This window comes from Macaca thibetana, chromosome 5 (genome assembly GCF_024542745.1).
Source record: "Macaca thibetana thibetana isolate TM-01 chromosome 5, ASM2454274v1, whole genome shotgun sequence".
Lineage (NCBI taxonomy): Eukaryota > Metazoa > Chordata > Mammalia > Primates > Cercopithecidae > Macaca > Macaca thibetana.
In genome coordinates, this window is record NC_065582.1 from 74,455,394 (window position 1) to 74,477,952 (window position 22,559).

The 22,559-nt window shown below is 40.3% G+C and overlaps 1 protein-coding gene across 2 annotated transcripts in view; it reads right to left on the reverse strand.

The window, feature by feature from the left end:
* The window catches only part of UGT8 (UDP glycosyltransferase 8), an 85,380-nt gene extending 71,727 nt beyond the window's left edge, over nucleotides 1–13,653 (reverse strand). Inside the window, exon 1 of one of the 2 annotated variants that reach the window (XM_050789771.1) lies at nucleotides 13,000–13,653. The gene's annotated coding sequence lies outside the window, so the exon portion shown is untranslated. The remainder of the gene's footprint in view (nucleotides 1–12,999) is intronic. The other variant, XM_050789770.1, reaches the window with a different exon arrangement.
* Between the last annotated feature and the right edge of the window lie 8,906 nt (nucleotides 13,654–22,559).

The window sequence follows — 22,559 nt, forward strand, 5'->3', positions numbered from 1 at the left end:
ATTGACAGATAAGGATCTACTACTCGCTACTTATATGCAATAAAAGAAATATAGCTAATACAATGAAAGTAATGTGGATCCAACTATCAAGACCTGAATTAAAGCTCAATTATCTTGGGAATTTAGAAAAGCATAATGCACACAGCCCCAGATTCCCAGGAACTCAGAATAAACAATTCCAAACAACTTTCTGTTTAAATTTCTGTATACAAAGTACCAGCAGTCTCTCAGGAGCACATGAATAGTTTTAGTACTTAATAAGTAGTAAAGACATATAGTAGTTCCTTTCATTTTTATTTTGTTTAATAGTCAACTTCCCCATTATTACTTAATTAATTAAATTCTAAACTAATTTGAAGTAGTGTGTTAGTAAAGTATTATCAAGATCGATTTAGATAGATAATTAAAATAATTGCTAATGCATATATAAAATGTTGGGGTTTTTTGAACATGTATGGTACTTGGTAACCTAAGACTATCTTTTCAGTTAGCTCACAGTTCAATTAGTTTAAATTATAAAGATATCATTTTAAGTGACATATAATGAAAAGAAAAATAAAATGATTGCAGCATGCATCTATGGATCCGCAAATCAGTAGCCTTTGTCATTTAGGCCAAGTCATTTAATTTAGGTCCCTAATTTTCTTCACCTGTCTGGTGGGGCTATGAAATTAATTTAAAATATTCCTTACTATTCTAAAACTTACTGGGAAAAAAAAGGGTTTAATAATAGGTTTAATGAGATTGATATCTTTGGTTCATCAAAAGTAAAGGTCAAATCAATAAATTCTAAGAAACAAAATGAAAGGAAAAAGAATTTACCTTGATTTTAAATTTTAAGTTATAGAGAATCATTAATGTAAGACACACTTTATAGGGATACTATTAAAATATAAATTGTGATTCAGTACATGTAGGGTGGGGCCCCATCATACCTATTTATGAAACAAGCTCTCTAGTGATATGGGACTACTGGTGCTTGGAGTGCATTTTGAATAAGCAAGGATTTACAGCAAAACCATGAGGCTGAATAAAGAGTAATGAAATGATCAATAACATGGTTAAGCAAATCAACAATGCCAATAACCTATTGGAAAAGAATATTTTTAAATTAAACATACATGAAAGGACAATTTGCTTAAAATAATAAAAGAACCTAATAGATCTAATGGGCAATTTTTTAAATGAACCGATATGTGGTAGATGCGCCAATCTTTGAACATATGGCTATAGTCCAACTGCACATAATAATCACCTGGGAAGCTTTGGAAAAATAGAGATGTCTGAAAACCTGCCATCTACAACGAAGTTCAATCAAATAAGAATTTCTGGGGATGAGGCCTAGGACTAAGGGTTTTGGACTTTTTTCAATTCTCTTCCCCTTTATTCCCTGTGATTAAAAATTAAGAAAATCTAGGCTACACTTACACAATGTCATAGCAAAGTATACCAAAATAAACAACTAATTCAACCCTGTTTTTTTTTTTAATAAACTGAGAAATGTATAGGTTTATCTCAACTAAAAATATTTGTTGATGCCTCAATAACCAATTAGTAAGTAAAATAAGATACGAGTTTAGTTTATAAAACTAACCCGGAAAGCATTTTAAAATATAAACTTAATTTTTCTTTTGTCCTTAAGATGATCAGAATTTTTTCGTTTTGTGAGAAAAGTGAATTGATGAGATATCTATAAGTGGGTCTAAAACTTCAGCACGCCTCACAATCACCTGGGGGGCTTGTTAAAACACACACTGTGGGGCCTGCCCTCATGGTTTCTGATTTTACAGATCTGAGATGAGTCCAAGAATTTCCATTTCTAACAAGTTACCAGGTAACACTGATGTTTCTGTTCCAGAAACCAAATTTAGACAATAAGGATAAAAGTTTGTAATTTTTAAAAAATGCAATTTTCCTTTTTAATAAAGAAAACAGTGGTATTAAAACACTTATGTCTTGATGACATACCTCATTTTAAAATATATATATGTGTATATATATCTATATATGTAAATATGTGTCTTCTAAGTATCTATGATTACACAGGTAAGAATGTATAGTTTTGTGTCTTCTAATATCTATGTGTATATACATATATGTATTTATATCCATATATATGTATCCTAAAGAATAAGATATGGGTTTCTATTTCTACAATCCCCCAAGACTAGCCTGGTACAGTTATCTCCACACATCTGCATCATGTGATAAACATTCAGCAAACAATATAGAAATTCTTTGATTCTGATCCCATCTTTACACAAGTGAGAAAAGTTTCATAAATCAAACAACTGAGATTATCTGAGGCTTTCCAGTCTAACATGTATACATTTTCTTTTAAAAAAATACAAAAACAATGATTGATGTTTTAAAATGTTTGTTAGTACTCTTCATAATTCTCTTTTATTGGGATTTTAATTAGAATACAGCAAGTGAATCTGGTGAATATCCAGATCAAATTTTCATCTTCTCCTGCAATGAAACATATTCACATGTAGGAGAAACAGCTTTCAACACAACATTACTAGAGATTCTTAAGGCTACAGTAATGTTGTAGAATCACAAAAGATCATGGGATTCTTTCCGCCACTAATGAAGATATCCTTTCTTTACTATCACTAGTTTAAATGTATTTTTAACATTATTAAGAGTCACAAAATAAATTTTCATGTAATGTATCAAACATGTTTTCAGGGCAAAACTGGCCAAATATAAACAAGCAAATTAGAACAAGAAACAAAATTCTAGGTATTTTCCTATTCAATTATTTGAACATCTTCACAGGTGAACAAATAACAAACTTCCCTATTTTATAAAATTCTACCATCATCACTAGGACAAGGTTGTATTAGATAGGTTGAGTATTAGATAAAAAACAGCAGTTTTATTAGTCCCCAGAAGTGGAAAAATGTTGGTAGTTTCTGCAGAAAAACAGAATGAATTTATCTAATGTTCATTTACTAACAGGTAAGAATGTACAATTTTGTGTCTTCTAAGTATCTATGATTATAACAGATATTCACCACAATGAGGCAAGTCCAGAGAAAGTCTTTTGCGTATCATTGCCATTGTCTTGTGAAAATTAGATAAATATACTTAAACATTGACACGATATATTTGTGCCAAAATGATACTAAAATTTTAAAAGCCAAACTATTATCTGACATATGGCAGTGACAATTTTGGAGAGTGTTTATATGGTACAGATAGAAGATGCCGGATTAGGACCTAGGAAATCTGAATGCTAGTTCCGACTCTGCCAGAGAATAATTGAACTAGCTGTGTAATGTGAGACAACCACCCCATAAAGATTTTGCCCCTTTCACTACAAATGAGGGGTTTGAAATCACCTACCTTTAGTTTTTAAATTGTGACTCATTTATTTTTTTAATGAAAATATGTTTTTTGACAAACTAAAGATACCATTCAACCATGTCTGAATATCTTATCTCTGATCAATAGTGTTTGTCCAAGGTGCATGAGGAGACAAGAGACTGCACCCTCTAAGAGTTCATACTCTCCTTAGAGGCAGAATGAAACCTAATTGTTAACATGAATATATGTACAAATCAAAGTCACAGAAAAGTGACAGAGACTGGGAAGCCACAGTCTAAGGTGGGACTTGAGTGTCAAAACCTTGAGTGAGAATTTAGAAGTGCAGAAGAAAAAAAAGGCAGGACATCTCAAGAGGGGGGATATCCTGAAATGAATGCCCCAGTGGGTAAATAGAATAGAATCCTATTGAGGAGTATGAGAAAATAAATAAGTCTGATCAGAAAGCAGCTAGACAATAGAAAGCCTCGAAAGCCAGGCTAAAAGTTTTAGATCTCCATGTGAAAATAAACGCATAGTCAAATCACACTCGAAGGCAAGTGGGTCGGTAAGGACAAGTGACTGATGGTTATGGGCAGTGGGAGGTGATGGAAGGTCAAGGTAATGGTGAAAAACAGTCATTTAACACCAACGGTGAAGAAGTGATGCAGAACTACACCAAGACATCAGGAGGTGAATGGAAAGTCTCAGGCATGGGAAGAAGGTCTTCATGAAGGACATAGTGATCAAATTAGGAATAGATTAGCTACAAAGGGTAAAAAAGAGTGAATTTCACAACACCAAAATCTGTCTTTGAAGACTGAGGCAAATGGGATGTCAGATCTGAGTTAGGAAGTTGAGCTGGGAACTCTAAGCTCTTGAGAGTATAGAAGAAATCACAATTAGAAGTACGGATTTGTGAATCATCTACATATAAGTAAAAATCCAGTCTATGAGCATCAAGAACTACACCAAAAGACTGAGATCAGAGAAGAGGAGAGGTGCTGGGACAAAAGATGTTATTAAAAATGTCAGGAAGGAAGAAGAGGCACAACCAAAGATCAGATGGGGAGTCTCACCATTACAGATGAGAAAGGGGAAGGGACTCTAAAGGAGCAGGAAAGAAGCATGGAGCAGAGGAGGAGATTACTGAGGACTACAGTGAAATTACTTAAAGGTAATGGTAATTTCAGTGGGATCAAGGTTCAGCATCCCCAGAACACGAGGCAGGTGGTGAGCTGTAGTTCAAGAACTTGCTCTAGGCAAGAAGCTTTAGTTTTAACATCAAATTCCCCGGACTAGATTGTCATTTTGACTTCAAACGGTTACTTGGGACTATCAAGTTATGAGCTGTAAAATGCTACTACCTATAGGGCAATGCTCCAGGAGCAGAATGAGGACTAAACAGTAGAAATATATGTGTAAGAGATTTGCAAACTACAATAATGCTGTATGAATCTAACACTTTACTAGGGGAAACCAAGTAGTATCTCTAATATAAGATTAGTGTCAGAGATGGTTAACTGTAACAGTTTCCCACCAATATTCCTAGCAAACTTCAGCCCTGCCCTGGCAAGGTGTTCCCTATTTTGGATGTTGAGGACCACAGGCATGTGGGGGGTTTTGTCAGTTTTAATTAAATTCATTCTCAGATCAATACCATGGTTTCCTGCTATAACACACTCAGTTTACATAAAGCCCAAATATGACACTGAAACACTATTCTTGTTGAGTTTTTTTTTCTCCAATATTTTTCCCTTCCTTCTCCCCATCTTGTCCTTATCCCCTGCTTCTAACTTACTTCCCCTTACAGTTTCTCTGACTCTCACTTTATCTCCATTAAGATACATTCTCACAAATGTCTACAAAGTATTTTCAAAACAGGAGAAAATAAAGTCAGTGATCAGCATGAACATTCCTTAAAACAGTTTTATTCTTGGCCTTTATCCATACATTTCACCATTTTTCCCTCCTTTTGAATAGACAGGTAAACCTGTTTGACTAGTTTTCCCCTAAGAGCTGCTCCCCAGATTGGCTTGGTGAGAACAACTCAATAGGGACAGCAGCACAAATGCAAAATCTATGTAAAACACAAGGGCCTTCTTCATGAAAAGAACCCAGAGGAAGGGCCTGCTGCGGAGCACTAACGGCCTAGTCTTAGAGCAGCTCTCTCAAAGCAGGAAGACACCACCACTGAATCACTCATTCCGTTGCTAGTAAAAACAATTTTTTAAATTAAAATGTAATTCTTCCTGTTGATGCCTCTGAATAATGGATATTATGAGAATGAGGTAGAATCAGATTAAGACTTAAGTGTAGAAGTTTAACAAATTCCAACAGATGAGACTATATTCAAGATGTGTTATAGAAGTGTGTCCAAGTTTGTTGTTGTTGTTGTTGTGTGTGTGTGTGTCTGCTTAATTAAGCCCATTAAAAAATTTGAATTTGCAAAACAGGTATTAATAATCAAAATAGGGTTTTTTTCTATGGTAAATTGTATGTTGCTATTCCTCTAAATAGCAAAGTCCCTGGGTATATTTAATATATAATGTGCTTTAATGTCACTATCCACAATTTTTTTTCTGTAAACTATTTCTAACATACAGAAAAATATAAAGATTAACATAACAAACATCTGTATGCCCATCACTTAACATTTAAGAAATGTTAAATGTTTGCCCTATTTTCTTAAATTCTATAAATATGACTCAATATATAAAAGTTGAATTTATATACAGCTTTTCAGGAACCTATTAGAGAACATACAGCATGTTTGCGCACTTGATTCTACTTTGTAAATTCATTTAAACTTAATGTTTCACTTGGAAGAAAATTAGCCCCATAGTTTTTACTTATTAAAGCAAGTTATAGCTAATGTAATAACTAAAAAGTCATGATTTGGTGTCTTAAAGTATTTTGAATATTAAATTTCTTCAAAACAATTAAAAAGCACAAAATGATTTCACAAATATTTTGTTATATAATATTCTCAAATCAAGCAAATATTTACCAAATCAGATATGAATGTAAATGTCTTTAATGAACTGGACTCCTTGCAGATGCATTTCTGTTACTTAAATCAAGTCAATGGAAATAGATTATACCTTCAAAATAAAATCAATACAGTGATTACTCCAAATTAACAATTCAGATACATAGTACAACGCTACAAGCAAACTATTTCTGAAATGTTCCTACTATACATCTTTCCATCTAATCTAAATATTTTAATATTTACACGAATGTCCATCCAGAGAATACGAACTACACTGTCCTAGATACCCTGCCATTCATAAACCAAAGGTACTATTTTTATTTTGGCTACGCACTCCTAAATGCTTACCTAAGTGTGGCATTCTGTGTAAGTCAATTTCAACTTGGTATCTGTTATCTCTGTAAGGGAGTGCTGAGCATGACAATATACAGTCTAAAACTGAGTTGGTGAATATATAACATGGAACTAGAAGAAATCCTAAACTGAAAATCACCTGCTCAGATTACTATGCTTTACAAATAACAGGACCATAAATCATGAAGGACTAAGCACAGTGGGGGAAAAAATAAAAGCACCGAAACGCAACTGTAAAATAGAGAGGTGCTGATAACAAAGAGTGTGGCTAGCGATTTTCAGGTAAAGAATATAATCAAATATTAAAACTACAGATAAAAAATTCATTTCATCTTAAAAATATGGAACATCTAATTTTGTTTTGTTCAACAAATATGTATTGAGACAACAATTATTCATAATATGCCTTATAACCTATTAGTAAACAGTATGTTCAATTGTTGATTCCCACACCAGTGCAAAGATGTAAACATTTTCTCAAATTATGCACTAATTACAGAGTAATAAAATTATATACATATTAAAATAGAAATCTAATTTAAAATGTTTATCTCTAATATAAAGCATCACTTCATTCAAACAGAAAATCCTAGGAAAAAAGTAGGTATATTTAAATATTACCATAGTAATCTAAATTTGACAAAAAAAAAAAAAAAGCAAACAAACCTCTACAAATCAGTCCTTCCCCTATCACACAGGCTAATAATTATTTTTCACATGTTGATTTTTAAGACCTATGAGGTATAGAAGTTTCTTAGGAATCATCAAATATTAAATTACATTTTGTTAAATTTTGAAATCATCTGTATTGTTTTCTGAGTTTGTTTTCAGCTACTACTAAAATGAATAATCAACGTCCTTATAGATTACCTAAGGAACTAGAACACACTTAAAATACTAAGAGTACTTTAAACAGGACATTAGAAACCTGTAGGTTTAATTACCGGGTGCTTTATAAACACAATGTATATACCACCAGATCCTCCAGACTGGTGGAAGCATGGATTGTCCTGAGAAACCCAACATCTCTGCAACGCTCTTGAGGCAATTTCCACTCTCTCTTCAAGGACTTTGTTCAATTGACTCCATCTGCTCCCTTCAAAATTTTCAATGGCTGCTATTCTACTGGCTTTAAAAAAGTTAAAAGTATGATCAAGTTTTCATCTTAAACATATATTTTCAATCAATCTCCGTGAATTCTGAGAGCGAGTACTTGTGAAAGCAAAAATGACTACGGACCTTCTAACCACAGATTCAAGTCCTGGTTTCCATAAAACAGTTAGCATTTGTTAAACACAAACCAGTAACCTCCCAGGCATTGTGCTTGACAGCTTTTATCTCATCCGATCCTCCTCGCAGTAGCCCTATAATGTAGGTGCTTCTCACCCCGTGTGGAAAAAGGAAATGAAACTAAATTGTGAGCTCAAGGTCACAGAGCTATTCAGGGCTTGGGACAGGGTGGGAACCGACACTGTCTAATACCCCTCATTTCAGTACCTGACCTTCTCACTTTCTGAAATTTTCTCATTTTTCAGCTGCTTTTAAAAGTTACACCCCCCTAATTCTCCTCTTGCCTCTTGTTCTGTACCTTCTCATTTTTCTTTATTGCTCCCTATTTCTCTACCTAACTATTAAATTTTAGGATCTCCCCAGGCCTCTGTTTCCCTATTAACTTTTGGTACTTGCCCTGGAAAACCTATCAACTTTCATGGTTTATAATTACCTATACACTGAAAAATCCTAAATGTTTCCGTGTGTCTATCCTTTTATCTACCCACCATTTATCTACCTGCCTATTTAGCCCAGGACCTCGCTGCTCAGAACTCACATGCAATGATTCATTGGACACACATCTCCAGTTCGATTTTCTATAAGCACTTCATGTTCTACATGTCTAAAACTGAACTATCACACTTGCTCTCAAATCTGGATCTCCTTTTAAGTTCCTATCCCATCCTCCTATACCACCCACTCGCAATCCTCCACCAAATCGGTCACCTAATCTTAGAGGTTCTACCACCTGAATATCATTGTAACCAAGCCCTTTTCTTCATCCCACTGCAAACACTTTGGTACAAGGACCTCAAACTCTCTTACCAAGGCCACCGCAATACCTTCTAAACTACCATTCAAATCTCACGTTCCTCAGATCCCTCCTTCTAGATTGCTCTAAGAGCTGTTTTCTCATCACATCACTCCTTAGTTTAAAACAAGCTTGAACTGAAAATAGTTCATACTCCTGAGGATGGCAAACAGCCCTCCACGATCTTGCTCCTGCCTCCAGTGATTCATTTTTTATGTCACCCTCTAAGAAACCCTCAGATCTCCCATTCCCACACAGAATTGACCACTTCCAACTTTCTGCTCAGGGTACTGTGTGTATATCTCTATCATGGCACTTACAGAACAGTCAGCACTATACTGCAGATATTGAAAATAGCCTGTTTCCTTCTTATCTCCCCCTTTTAAGCCTAGAGCCCTCCCAGGGCCTTAACTGTATGCACATCCCCAGAGCACAGTGCTTGGCACATAGTATACTTTCAACAAATATTTGTTGAATAAAAGAATGAATGTTTATGAAATGCTTCAGTTTAAGGAGATATGATTACCGCTGTTTTCAAGACCAAATTAAATCATTTTAATCATATTTATTATGTACCTCCTCCATAAGTACATTTGCAAAATAATATTTAAATAATTAACGTAGCCTCAAGTAGCAGGGTTCTCAAATAATACTTCTCATTCCGGACTTCCAGGGTAGAAAAATATTAACTACACTACATTATGGTTAGTAAGTTTCAATGGCAGAAAGTAATATGTAAAATATCCTAGTATACATATTCCTAAACAAAGACAATCTGGGCCTATCATAAAAAAGTAAACCTTTTTTAAGGGCTGCTTCAGTTTCTCAGAAACACCAAGCTTTTCCAGAAGACTTAACTGTCTGAAATTAAGACACCCTCCTAAAGATCTCATACACAAATTTTTCTATAAAAAATACATTAAAACCTTTTATATAGAGGCCACCCTTCTGGAAACCTAAACATTTCAGTTCTCAGTCCAAACCACAAATAAAGCATGTGAACAGAAAGTATCTGTCACAAAGTTTACAGGATTTATACTCAGGCAATAGCCCACATCATTTAATGGAAAACAAAAGACAACAGATAATATAGCAGCAGGGCCCGCTCACGGTCTGACAGCAGCAGAAAGTGATAGCCGATAACAGAAAGAGGACCCAGAAAAAAAAACATAAAAAGAAGAATGGTACTTCTGTCTCCATTCTAGTATTTCAACCCAGCAGGCTGAGACCATTTACTATAAACAAAAACAGCTCTATACACCTCAGCGAATAGCACTATTCAATTCTTTATGAATTCATAAAGACAACCCAAAAAGAAAGAATAACTTACATCCAATATTCTCCAAAGGAACAAGGAAGACAGTAAGATTTAGAAATTGCTTGTGGGTTACAATGGCTCATTTTTTTTTTTTAAGTTTCAGTAATTAATGGTGTGAAGAGTCAGCTACCTAGAAAATGTGCTTATGTAAATAAGTACCATTGCAGATGATGTCAAATAAACGGGATACCTTGCATAAATAATCAGAAGTTCTCACTCTCCAAGTGTATCTTAGAAATTCCCAGGTGTATGTTGGAAAATCCTAGCATGAATTAAAAAGCAACAAATTGATATTACTTGATAAACAGGAGCATGATTTTAAAAAGGATTTGAGGATTGAAGGTGGGATTTTCAGCAATGTTTAAACGGTAATGAAACTGACAGTTGTTCATAAGGTGCAATAAAATGTTTTAATTTAAATTATTGGGAAATGTAAACTGCCAAATCTTTAAACAAAAAGTAGTTTTCATCCAAAAAAAATTGTGATAAGCATCTTTATTTACTACATTGGTTTATTTATTCTAAGATGCATACCAAGCTTAAATACAACAAGCACAGTCCTCCAGAAATCTTAAATTTAAAAAGAGTTTGAATCTGTATAGTAGTATTGCCTGGAAAAAGGCAGAAGTATAGTTTTGGCTCAGTTATGCCCAACCTCCTAATGGAGAATCAAGCTTTTACTAAATATCGGGGCACTATCATTTACTGTAGTTTATAAAGACTCGTATAATACTAAGACACACAACACTAGATGTCAACTTAACCTTGTAGGTGGCAGGCAAATCATACAATACTAGACTGTTTTTACCTGGCATTATCTAGAATAGTTGCTGAACACAGACACATTCCTAAAGCAAAACCTCAAAACACCAAGAGATAGTTTCTATAGGAGAAAACTAAGCTGGCTAAGATTTAATTCAATTAACACAAACTTCTGGTCTCCTTTACTATATAACATTGAGATGCATGACTCTTTAAAATCTCCTGGGGACAAAGTGCGGTTACTCTTAACACTATTAAAATATTGGTTAAAGATAACTATTGGGGCCGGGCGCGGTGGCTCAAGCCTGTAATCCCAGCACTTTGGGAGGCCGGGACGGGCGGATCACGAGGTCAGGAGATCGAGACCATCCTGGCTAACACGGTGAAACTCCATCTCTACTAAAAAATACAAAAAAAAAAACTAGCCGGGCGAGGTGACAGGCGCCTGTAGTCCCAGCTACTCGGGAGGCTGAGGCAGGAGAATGGCGTAAACCCGGGAGGCGGAGCTTGCAGTGAGCTGAGATCCGGCCACTGCACTCCAGCCTGGGCGACAGAGCGAGACTCCGTCTCAAAAAAAAAAAAAAAAAAAAAAAAAAAAAAAAAAAAAAAAAAAAGATAACTATTGGGTACTGGGCTTAATAACTGAGTGATGAAATAATGTGTACAACAAACCCCCGTGACATGTGTTTACCTATGTAACAACCCCAAAACCTAAAATAAACGTTTTTTTAAAAGAACAGAAAAAAAGACACTGTCTGTCCTTCCTCCAAATTTTTTTCTGGGGATACGTCAGAAGCACGCCAATTCTGAATGAATATAGACGTTTTTGAACATGAAATTATCAGAAATTATAACAACGATTTGGCATCTAGCCAAACTGCTAACATTCACGATACTGATCCTGAAGAACTGGTAGTACAAGGTAACAGCCTGAGGGGACTGAAGATTTTTGGAGTATTTGGAGTAGTGTGGGTTTTTTTCTAATTTTTACCAATAGGACCCACCAGAAATAAAAGACTCTATCGTCACTGTTAACACTGGCTCATAATAAAGGTGATTCTCCAGAGCACACCTGGTTTGATACAGCCACCCACTCCTTCCCTTGGCGACATTCTCCGCTGAGAACGCCTAGTTAGCGCAATCCAGCCATTCACATTAGTTCTCAGGACGCCCTCAGAAGTTCTCTACCTTCTCTCCTCTCCCCGCCTAGATGCTGAAAGGTGATGGGAACTCGCGGTACAGGTACAGAGGCTATTCCTTTCCTAAGGGAGTGCTGCACAATGGCACGTTTACCGTACTCAATTTTATAAATCCTCAATTAAACCAGCGAGTTTGCATATAGAGAGTGGGTACCCGGCCCGCCTCCTCGGATTGTCCTTCTGCCCCGACGCACTGCATCTACTTGCACTCTCCGATGCGGTTTGCCTCCTTCAAATCCAAAACACACATCCCAAGCTCCCTCGCCGCTCCTCCAGTCCGTGGAAGGCGCCCTTCTTTTTGCCAGCAGCGCGTCCTTCTCTCCCCGCCCGCAGGCGCTCACCTCTTCTCTAATCCCAGGGGCCCACACAGGCTTCTCTAATACAAGGGCACCCCGTACCATTCCCAGATCGGCGCGGGGACCCGTGAAACCCTGCCACCACTGTACACTGTCCATTGTCGAGGGTCGCGAGGGCACGCGGAAACGGCGGGCCCCGAAAGGTCTCAGCGAGCTTGTACAGCCCTGAGACATTCACCACCCCCAACACATCCCGCTCTTGTTCCTCCTTAGGGGGAAGAGTAAGGGGGAGTTGAAGAGGTTCCGAAGCTCCTCCTGGTCCCCCATCTCTATCCCTGCCGTGGCAGCTGGCTCCGGCCTCTGGGCGCCGCGGTGCCCATCCCTTCAGGGGTCAAGTACAAGGCCCTCGGCCGAATCGCCTCCCTGTTATACCCTCCCTCTGCCTTGAACGCACATACGCGAGAGAACCCTCAAACGGATGCCATATGGGAGAAACAGGATTGCGGGCGCTATCAGGGGCCAGCTTAAAAAGATCTCCTTCACATCCCCTCAACCCCTAGCCTTTCTCCCTACCCCGTCAGCCCCCTCTATCCACTCCTAACTTCCTCAGCCCAACCCCATCTGTGCTTTCTAATTCCTACCCCCCCGCCCTGGATAGCAGCCATTCGCCCGGCACTCACCTCAGGGAGCAAACAACGCCCCTCTCCTCCACCCAGCCCGCCCCTCTTCCGCCCGCTGGAACGGCGTGTTCCCTCCGCTCACCTCGTCTCTTGGCTGCCCCGCGCGAGTTTGAGTGTGTCTCTGCCGCGTAATTGTATCCGGGACAGAAGGGACCCGTGTTTGTGCGCTGAATCAGGTGTCGCCGCCTTCGGTGGTTCGGGGGCGTAAGGGAGGCTTCTGAGTTAGCGTGTTCACTAAGGAGGACTCTCTGGGTTCACAGTTGATAGTAATGCTTTAACCGTGTCCTCCCTCGGGTCCGCAGCGCGCCTGCTCGTCCACAGCTCCCCGCGGGCGGCCAGGCCCCCCGCCCCCCAGCCGCGCCCCGCCCTACGCGCGGCGAGCAGAGCTGGAGCGCGCCGCTGTCCTTCCGCACTTGGCTCAGCGGGGCACGACACGGGCCGCCACGCGCTCAGCCTAGCATCACTCGCCTCGGACTGCGAGCGCCTCCAGCTCCCCCGGCTGGGGCATGGATGCAGACGCGCTTTCGTACCACGCGCTCGCAGGCTGGGCGAGGGGCAGAGCGCTGGGATCCGGCCAGTCGCCCGCTGAGCGCGGTTGGCTTGCAAGCTGGGACTTTTAGCTAGCCCACTGGGCGCTCGAGTTGCGAACTCTGATACCCGCACGTGGCCCCGCCCACTGTTCTCTCTCTGCGAGGCGTGTCCCGCGCCCTTTCCGCCACCACCCACGTAGTCCCTGTGCCGCCTTTTATCATCAAGGCAGTTCAGTGAGCTTTGCGAGTTGATATCGCGCGTTTTCTCACCTTCCTACCTTTCCTGCCTCACTCCTGCTGAATCTATTCAAAAGTTATACTTGGACAAGCGGATGGAGGAGTCTGGAAAATGAAGAGGGTGATGCTTAGGTGAGCAGGTACCTGCACTGCCGCCAACCCAGGCTTCAATTCTGGCTCTCTTGAAGCGGAAAGCCTTAAAAAACGGGAGTTTGGGGATACCGAAAAAAAGTAAATAGGGTTGCTGGACTGAATAACATCCCTCCTCTCAGGCTCGTGCTGAAAGGGCCATTCATGCTTTGCCTGGTTGAGCCTGTGGCGACTTTATTCTGACGAATCTGCCTTTGCCAGAGGCATAACCTTGCCAAGTTGGCGTCTTGTCCAGCAAGCAACTGTGCCCAAGGCTTGCTGGAGCAGCCTCTCTGTGGCGCCTCAGACCTTTGAGCGCCTTTGAGCGCCTGAGGTAGATTGTGAGTTTCATGAACACTGAGAAAGTCTAAGACTGTGCGTGTGTGAGATATTATATATAATATATATAATTTTTATATTATATATAACGTTATATATAAAATATATATAAAAATTATATATTATATATAACGTTATATATGATATATATAATTTTTATATGATATATAATGTTATATATAACGTGAACTGAATTGTTTATTGTTTATGTTTCATGTCGAGCGTAAATTCCAGAAGCTAAGATGCTGCCACAGCACACAAACGTTATGTGTTTAAACGTTGGAAATCAAAAATGCCATGTTGGGTCGTTCTTTCCTTGTTCAAAAGTGAGATTCAGAAATAGATTGGGATTTTCTGCCCTTAGATAAGAAAACGGAACTTATATTTTACTGTATATGTTATCAGTTAGTGATAAATAAAAAAACTAATATACACTGCTGTTATTATAAAATCCATATGCCCAAGAATGTTCACTGATGGAGAGATCTTCAAATGTCATTTCAAAAAAGATAATGCACTTTTCTTTGCAGATTAGAAATTTGAACATATTCCCTGTGCAAAATGCAGGGAATATTTTCACAGCCTTTGTACCTGATCTAAGGAGATTACCATATTCTCTATTTATTTCTTATTTATATTGCACTAGAAAACCTAAAGTAAATGAAATGTAACATAATAAAGAAAAGAGAATTTAGACATTTACTTTAAAAGCTTTATTTCTCAAGGATCAAACTTCAGTTTCAAGCTACTGTTTTGATGATGCATATGTAAATTCTTGGTTAAAACTTGATCATTAGCAATTAAAACAACTTTTTTCTTTTATTTTACAAAAATCTTTAAAATTGTTTCGCCACATCCTTGTCCTTAAAATGGTGTTAACTGATCATTGTGTAAGGTTTTTGTCAGATTTTTGGATAGAAAAGGAGTGTATATTATGTATAGATATGTCCATGTTTGTTGTTTCTCTGATCTATCTGTTGTTGACCACATTAAATAATGATTATTGAATTTCTCACAGCTCTACACAGTAAGGGTGTTCCATAAGGTAAAACAAGTTTAGTCAATCATCGTATGAATAGTTGAAATACACTTTTGGAGTTTGAAATGATAAAAGCAAGAAATCAGTGAGGTTCACTTCACCGCCTCACTCCACTTTTCCTTTTTTTAATGCTCCCACCTTTAATTGTTAACATTATTGATTAAGTAGTAGAATAAATGAATAATGGAAACATTTACTACTTGTCTTTAAGGAAGGCTGCATATTTTTCATATTTAATGCATCCTTCAAGTTCCCATACAGATTAAACAAGAGTCTCCCTGTCATCTTTAGTTTATAGAATGTTGAATGGGACAGCATAGGCTGTAGTGAGAAAGTTTCAGCCAATGTGGGGTATGCTATTAAAATTCTCTCATTATTTATATGGACCCTATATATCAGTATTCTCAATTGTTTTTTTTTTCCCAGAAATACTTGTTATAATCATTCACCGCATATAACTTTATTGGAAAATATAAACAACCATATGCGAGATATTATATAAGCTTTGTAATCATTCACCATTAACTCTGGGATCAGACTCCCTAGAATTTGAAGAAGGAATTAATGAAATCAACTACAAACTAATAGTAGTAGTAATAGAAATGTTTAAATCCTCTTAAAGTTGCTGCAAAGTGTGACCACCCCCTCTTACACTCAAGTTAAAGGAGAATATTAACAGGCTGTCTTGTCTCTGTGGACAGTGGACCTAAACTATACTCCCCAACTCCAAATTCCTGAAGTTTATTACAGGCCAGCAAGCTCCTGCATGGCTGCAGTCATAAGACCGATCAGTTTGGGTTGCAAGATATGTTTTTCTCAAGATGTAAGAAAAGTTGTAATGCTTGATTAACTGCCTTTGTTTCTCGCTTTTGTAACTTGCTTCCTGCCTCACGTAGTTCCTGCCTTAAGATGTTTAAAAGTAAGAAAAACCCTTTGTTCGGAGCTCAGACTTTCTGGACATATGTCCAGCTGGGCCAGTGATCACTTTAACAGACTCTCCTGAACCGTTTTCAGTCTCTCCAGTCTTTGATTGTCTGTAACATTTCTGGGAGCTCGTCTGGGATTGGAGACGGCAGATTTTCTCTCCTTTGCCTGTAGACTAGAGCCCCAGGACACAGGAAATCTAGGGTCCTTGGTGCCCCCACGAGAGTTTCAGTCCGGAAAGAGAACTGCCCTCCCACATTCTGGGGCCTTCCCCCAACAGCACAAATGGAACCGGTGGAAAGGGTTGCAGGACAGTCACGGGAGCAGTGCGCAGACATCTGAACCACGTTAAGGTTTGGGTCCTAATGCAAGACCCGTCCCATAAGGACAGAAGGGGAGCCTGATCACCTCCCAGGGCATGATGACTAGTCTGACCCAAGGGGACTGGGACAATGGGAGAGTCCCATTGATTCAGACGAAACTCATACCCTAACCGACATCAGATGCGGGTGGGGCTCGCAAGTTGGTCAGAAAGGAAAACCAGTCCAGGGACAGGGGAGGTGTGTGAAAGTGTGTGAAAGAGACACTCGGAAGAGACCAACGCAGGGCATGACGTGGGGAGGCACAGATCTCCTAGCGTGGACTGTGTACTCTGAGGCAAGTGTGGGAAAAACCAGACCTAGAACACTGCATACAGCCCATAGGACCAGCTCTGGCTGCAGCTAGCTGTAACAGGAATTAAGGCACTCTCCTGGCTAAGCAGTATCCGCCATGGCTGCAGTTAGCTGTAACAGGAATTAAGGCACTTTCCTGGCTAAGCAGCATCCGAATCTCCCGTGATAAGACCCAGTCTGGTGGATCCAAGAGTGAAAGTGAGAGTGAAGGCATGCCATGAGGGAGGAAATGGGAGGAAAAGCATCAAAGCCTACTCCACTGGAGTGCATGCTGAAAAACTTTTAAAAAGGTTTTAATGGTGATTACAGGGTTAAGCTAACTCCACAGAAACCGAGAACCCTTTGTGAGATAAACCAGCTGTCTTTTAATGTAGGGTGGCCAGCCGAGGGGACAATAGACAAGGAGATAATTGGCTGAGTGTTTCAGGTGGTCACCGGGCTTGGAGAACAGCTCAGGCACCCAGATCAGTTCCTGTATATAGACTCCTGGCTAAATGTAATTCAGACCCACCCTCAGTGGCTGCAGACCTGCTTTGAGGCCTACTGTAAGACTGTAATGGCCTGGACAAAACCAGGAACCATAGAAAAAGACTGCAAGGCATCAGAAAAAGAAAAGGAGTCACAGGAAAAGCAGAAAAAACCTGTCCTACAGGCCCCACCTGAAGACTTAGAAAGTCCACCCCCCTATGCACCAATTTATCCATCCCTGGCAAGGCTTAGACAGGAGGCTGCCCCAGCTGCCTCCGGAGGTTCAGACTCAGAAGAAAGCATCCCTCAGGCAACACCACACAGAGAGAAGTCAGAGCCATTGCCTGAAAAGCCAAAGGAGGAATTCCAGGGGGATGAGGTTGGCCACCTTAGGTCGGGTCGTGCCCGAGCAATGCAGATGCCCCTCTGAGAAACATGGGGACACATTTATTTGAATGCACAGAATAAAGTCCAAGGGGGAGAATGGCTCTTCGTTTATCAGCCCTTCTCTACTACTGATCTCTGAAATTGGAGACAACATACTCCCTCCTATACAAAAAAGCCTCAGGCTCTTATAGATTTAATGCAGCCCATTTTCCTAACTCACAATCCTACCTGGGCTGATTGCAAACAACTCTGTCATTACTTAATACGGTAGAGCACCGAAGAGTTATACAAGCCGCTTTCCAGAGGCTGGAGAACAATGCGCCTGCAGGCACAGGAGATATCAAGCAGTATGCCCAACGAGTACTCCTGATAGAGGCTGACCCAGGCTGGGACCCTAACCAGGCTCAAGGGCTACAAAGTTTGCAGCGGTATTGAGAGGCACTCCTAAATGGAATAAAGGCTGGAGGGAAAAAGGCCACCAATATCAGAAAGGTCTGAGGTCAGCCAGAGGCCAGATGAAAGTCCCAGTGAAGAGACTCTGCGAGGCTTAGCAGCTTTATATGCCATTTGACCCTGAGGCTGCTGAAAAACAGTACATGGTAAATATGGCATTTGTAGGGCAGGCCCAGGGAAATACCAGGCATAAATTGCAGAAATTAGAAGCTCCACAGGCGTGAGTGCTACTCACTTATTAAACTGGCTACGAAGGTGTACATTAACCGAGATCTGGAGGCAAAGAGATCAGGAGGCAAAGGAGGAAGCTAATTGGAAGCTTAAGGAAAGGCAGATTTGCTAGCAGCAGCCTGCACAGGAAGGGAAACTTACTTTGCAAGGAGGTGTGGGTGCATTCGTGATAAAGGCCAGTCTGGACAGGGATATAAGAGCTGGCCGAGGCTAGAAAAAGATTAATGTGCATGGTGCAAAAGGAAAGGACTCTGAAAGGATGAATGTAAGGAGAATAAGGAAAATGGTCAGGACCATAGTATAAGAAAGCCACCGGCCAAGGGCTACTGCACCTGGGAAAAACCCACAACCTTCTGGGCCTGCTGTGGACGGCAGGATATAAAGTGTCAGGAAAAAAGGCTCAAATCTGCTTTAAAAGTGTCCAGTATTTAGGCTTCTGTATAAGCCAAGGGAAAAGATGGCTCAGTGGTGAATGAAAGCAGGCTGTTTGTGCGCTTCCTACTCCAACCGCCCTGCGCCAGATAACAAAGTTCCTAGAGGCAGCAGGGTTCTTCTGCATTTGGACCCTAAATTTCTTGCTCATGGCTAAGCCATTATATGAAGCCACAAAGAAGGGCAAAAGGAACCTCTCCTATGGGGAAAAGAGCAGGACATGGCCTTCAAAGAAATCAAGAAGACTTTGATCCAGGCCCCGGCATTAGGACTGCCAGACATGACAAAGCCTTTTTACCTGTATGTTCATGAAAGTAAAGGAATCTTGGTACAAATACTAGGGTCATGGTATTGGCACATGGCTTATTAGTCCAATTAACTAGACTTGGTGGCTGTGGGATGGCCACCCTGTTTCAAGGCATTGGCAGCCACTGCCCTGTTAGTAGAAGATGCTAACAAGCTCAAATTAGGACAAAGGTTGATAATTCGGGTGCTTCACACGGTCGTCACCCTGATGGAGCAGAGGGGACATTGCTGGTTTTCTAATCCTAGGGTGTTAAGATATCAAGGGCTTTTGTGTGAAAACCCATGCATAACCTTGGATATTGTGAATACTCTAAATCCAGCCACATTGCTGCCAATAAAATGGGCAGAGCATGGACAGTCCCCGTTGTTTGGCCCAGGGTATGACAGTTGTGTGGAAATGGTGGATGAGGTTTTCTCAAGCTGAAAAGACTTAAACAACCAGCCCTTAAAAGACTCAGATGTCAAATACTTTACCGCTGGGAACAGCTTCATATCTGAAGGTGTCATATGGGCTGGATATGCAGTGGTAACACTGAATTCAGTATCTGAAGCCCACCCTCTGCTAGTCGGAACTTTGACCCAAATTGCTGAGCTAATAACTCTCACTAGAGCATTGCTCTTGGCAAAAGGACAATCAGTAAACATCTATACTGACTCAAGATATGTTTTTGCTACTTTGCATGCCCATGGAGCCATATATAAGGAAAGAGGGTTATTAACTACTGAAGGAAAGGGAATGAAAAATCAAAAGGAAATAGAGCAGCTCTTAGAAGCCGTAAGGGCTCCAAAAGAAGTAGCAGTCATCTATTGCAAAGGGCATCAAACAGAAGGAGGTGATAAGGCTAGAGGAAACAGAAAGATGGACAGAGAAGCCAAAAGAGCTGCAATGACAGAGGTAACTAAGAAAGAAGAGGAAACCCTTACCATGCCTTTACTGGAGCTCCCCTTACAGAACTCCCTAACTACTCCTCTAATGAAAAGGCTTGGTTTGAGCAGCAGAGTGGAAGTTAGTGGCTTGAGCAGGAGAGTGGAAGTTACCAGAAAGGAGGTTTGTGGAAGTTCTCCGATGGGAGGCTAGCCATCCCAGAAGCAATAGAAGCCCCCAACACCCCGACCCCAGTTCATAAAGCAGTTTCATCAGGGATCGCATATGGGGAAAACTGCATTACAGACTCTTGTAGGATGGCATTTCTATGTGCCACGTCTAACTGGCCATCACTTGAACCATTTGTGAGCCACAGCAGGGGCCAACACAGCCCCCAGGGATTCAAGAAACTGAAGCTACACCTTGTGAAAACCTGCTTGTGGCTTTTACCGAGCTGCCTCGAGCTGGAGGCTACCGGTACATGCTAATGTTTGTCTGTACTTTCTCAGGGTGGGTTGAGGCATTTCCCACCAGGACAGAGAAAGCTCAGGAAGTAACCAGGATCTTACTAAAGGATATTATTCCTAGATTTGAACTACGTCTAACTTTAGAATCTGACAATGGCCCTGGATTTGTGGCAGAAAATAGTACAACAGCTAATGCAGATGTTAAAAATCAAATGGAAACTGCATACAGCTTATCGCCCACAGAGTTCTGGAAAAGTTGAAAAAATGAACCGGACATTCAAACAGCTGTTAAAGAAGTTTTGCCAGGAAACTTATCTAAGGTGGGATCAGGTGCTGCCCATGGTCCTTCTCTGAGTCAGGTGCATCCCTACTAAATTAACTGGGTATTCACCCTATGAGATAGTGTTTGGCCGACCACCCGCAATCATAACTCAGATAAAAGGTGATTAAAGCGAGACTCTGTCTCAAAAAAAAAAAAAAAGAAAAGAAAAAAGAAATTGGGGTTTTAACCTTAAGAAGGAAAATGCAAGCCTTAGGTGATGCCATGCAGGAAATACAAGGGTGGGTAAGAAAAAGAATACCTGTTAGCCTCACAGATGCAGTACATCCCTTCCAACCTGAAGATTCTGTCTAGGTCAAATGATGAAACCTAACCACTTTAGGGCCTTTATGGGATAGTCCCCATTTTGTGATCTTGTCTACCACCACTGCTGTTAAAGTTGCAGGTATCACACTTTGGGTTCATCATAGCCAGCTGAAACCAGCAGCAGCCACTGCCCGGGACCAGTGGACCAGTCAACAAAATCCAGACCACCCGACACAGCTGATTTTGTAGTGAAACCAAGCCACAGCTAACAAGGACAGCTGCCCTGCTCCAATCACACCAGAAGCTGATTGGTCCACGCACAACTGAAGCTTGAGAAAACATCAAGCCCTACTCTAGTCACACAACCGGAAGCTGACTGGTCTACTCACAGCCAAAGCCTGAGGAAGTCAATGATAGATAAGTAAATGTGGATTGAATTTACAAACATAGTTTTACTCCTGCTTGTACTGATTATTTTGCTGTCATGTTATCTTTGCAAATGCTGCCAAGCTTGTTGCCCAGAAGGGTGCCCATGCATAGTATAAGTTTAATCATATTAGCAATACTGAAGCCACTAACACTTTCACCTATGGTTATAAAAGGGGAGCAGGATGACTGTCATCACTGTATGATAGAAGCCTGGTCCAGAAAAGGTGTGACTAAAACTCTGTTATACCAGACCTGCTATGAGTGTACAGGGACTCATACAGAAACTTGTGTCTATAACCAGACTAGTTACTCAGTCTGTGATCCTGGAAACGGGCAGCCCAAAGTATGTTATGACCCAGAGTTCTTGTCCTATGACTTCTGGTTTGAAGTCCAAATTGGCAAACCCCTAATGCCACCATACACAAACCCCACAGAAACCGGAGTCAGTAAACTTGTAAACAAAATGGAATTATTCCCTTATTTGCATAAAGAGACTATCTTCATGCATTTTGATGCCTGCCAAGCTGCACATCTCAAAACTAAATAATATTGGGACTATCTGTAAAAATCTAGGACAAGAAAAAGTCAGCAGCAAAGCCGCCAAGGCCATAATAGGAGAGTCCAAAAAAGACTGCTGATCGTGATAATCAGTGGACCATACATGAATTTAATCAGCACCTATACACAGGAAGGGTTGCTCTATTTGCCAGCCGAGAGGCGAATATAGGGTACACGACTGGAATGTGCAACCCACTCAATCTGACAATACTAAAGCCAAATATGCCTTTCTGGACTGAAGGGCATAAAGGGTTACTAACTTTTGATCAGGCGGGAGCTCTCCTAGGACTTGGTATTCCTCTAGTCATCACAAAGAAAATCCAAAGGACCCAAATTCAAGTTAGTCCAATACAACAGTTGAGGTTTTATAAATCTTTCAACGAACACTTTAATCCTGAAGTATCAGAAATTCAAATTCCTCCTATATTAGCTGAAAATCTGCTTGCCCAGCTAGCCAAAAGTATTGCTAATAATTTAGGAGTTACTTCATGTTATGTATGTGGAGG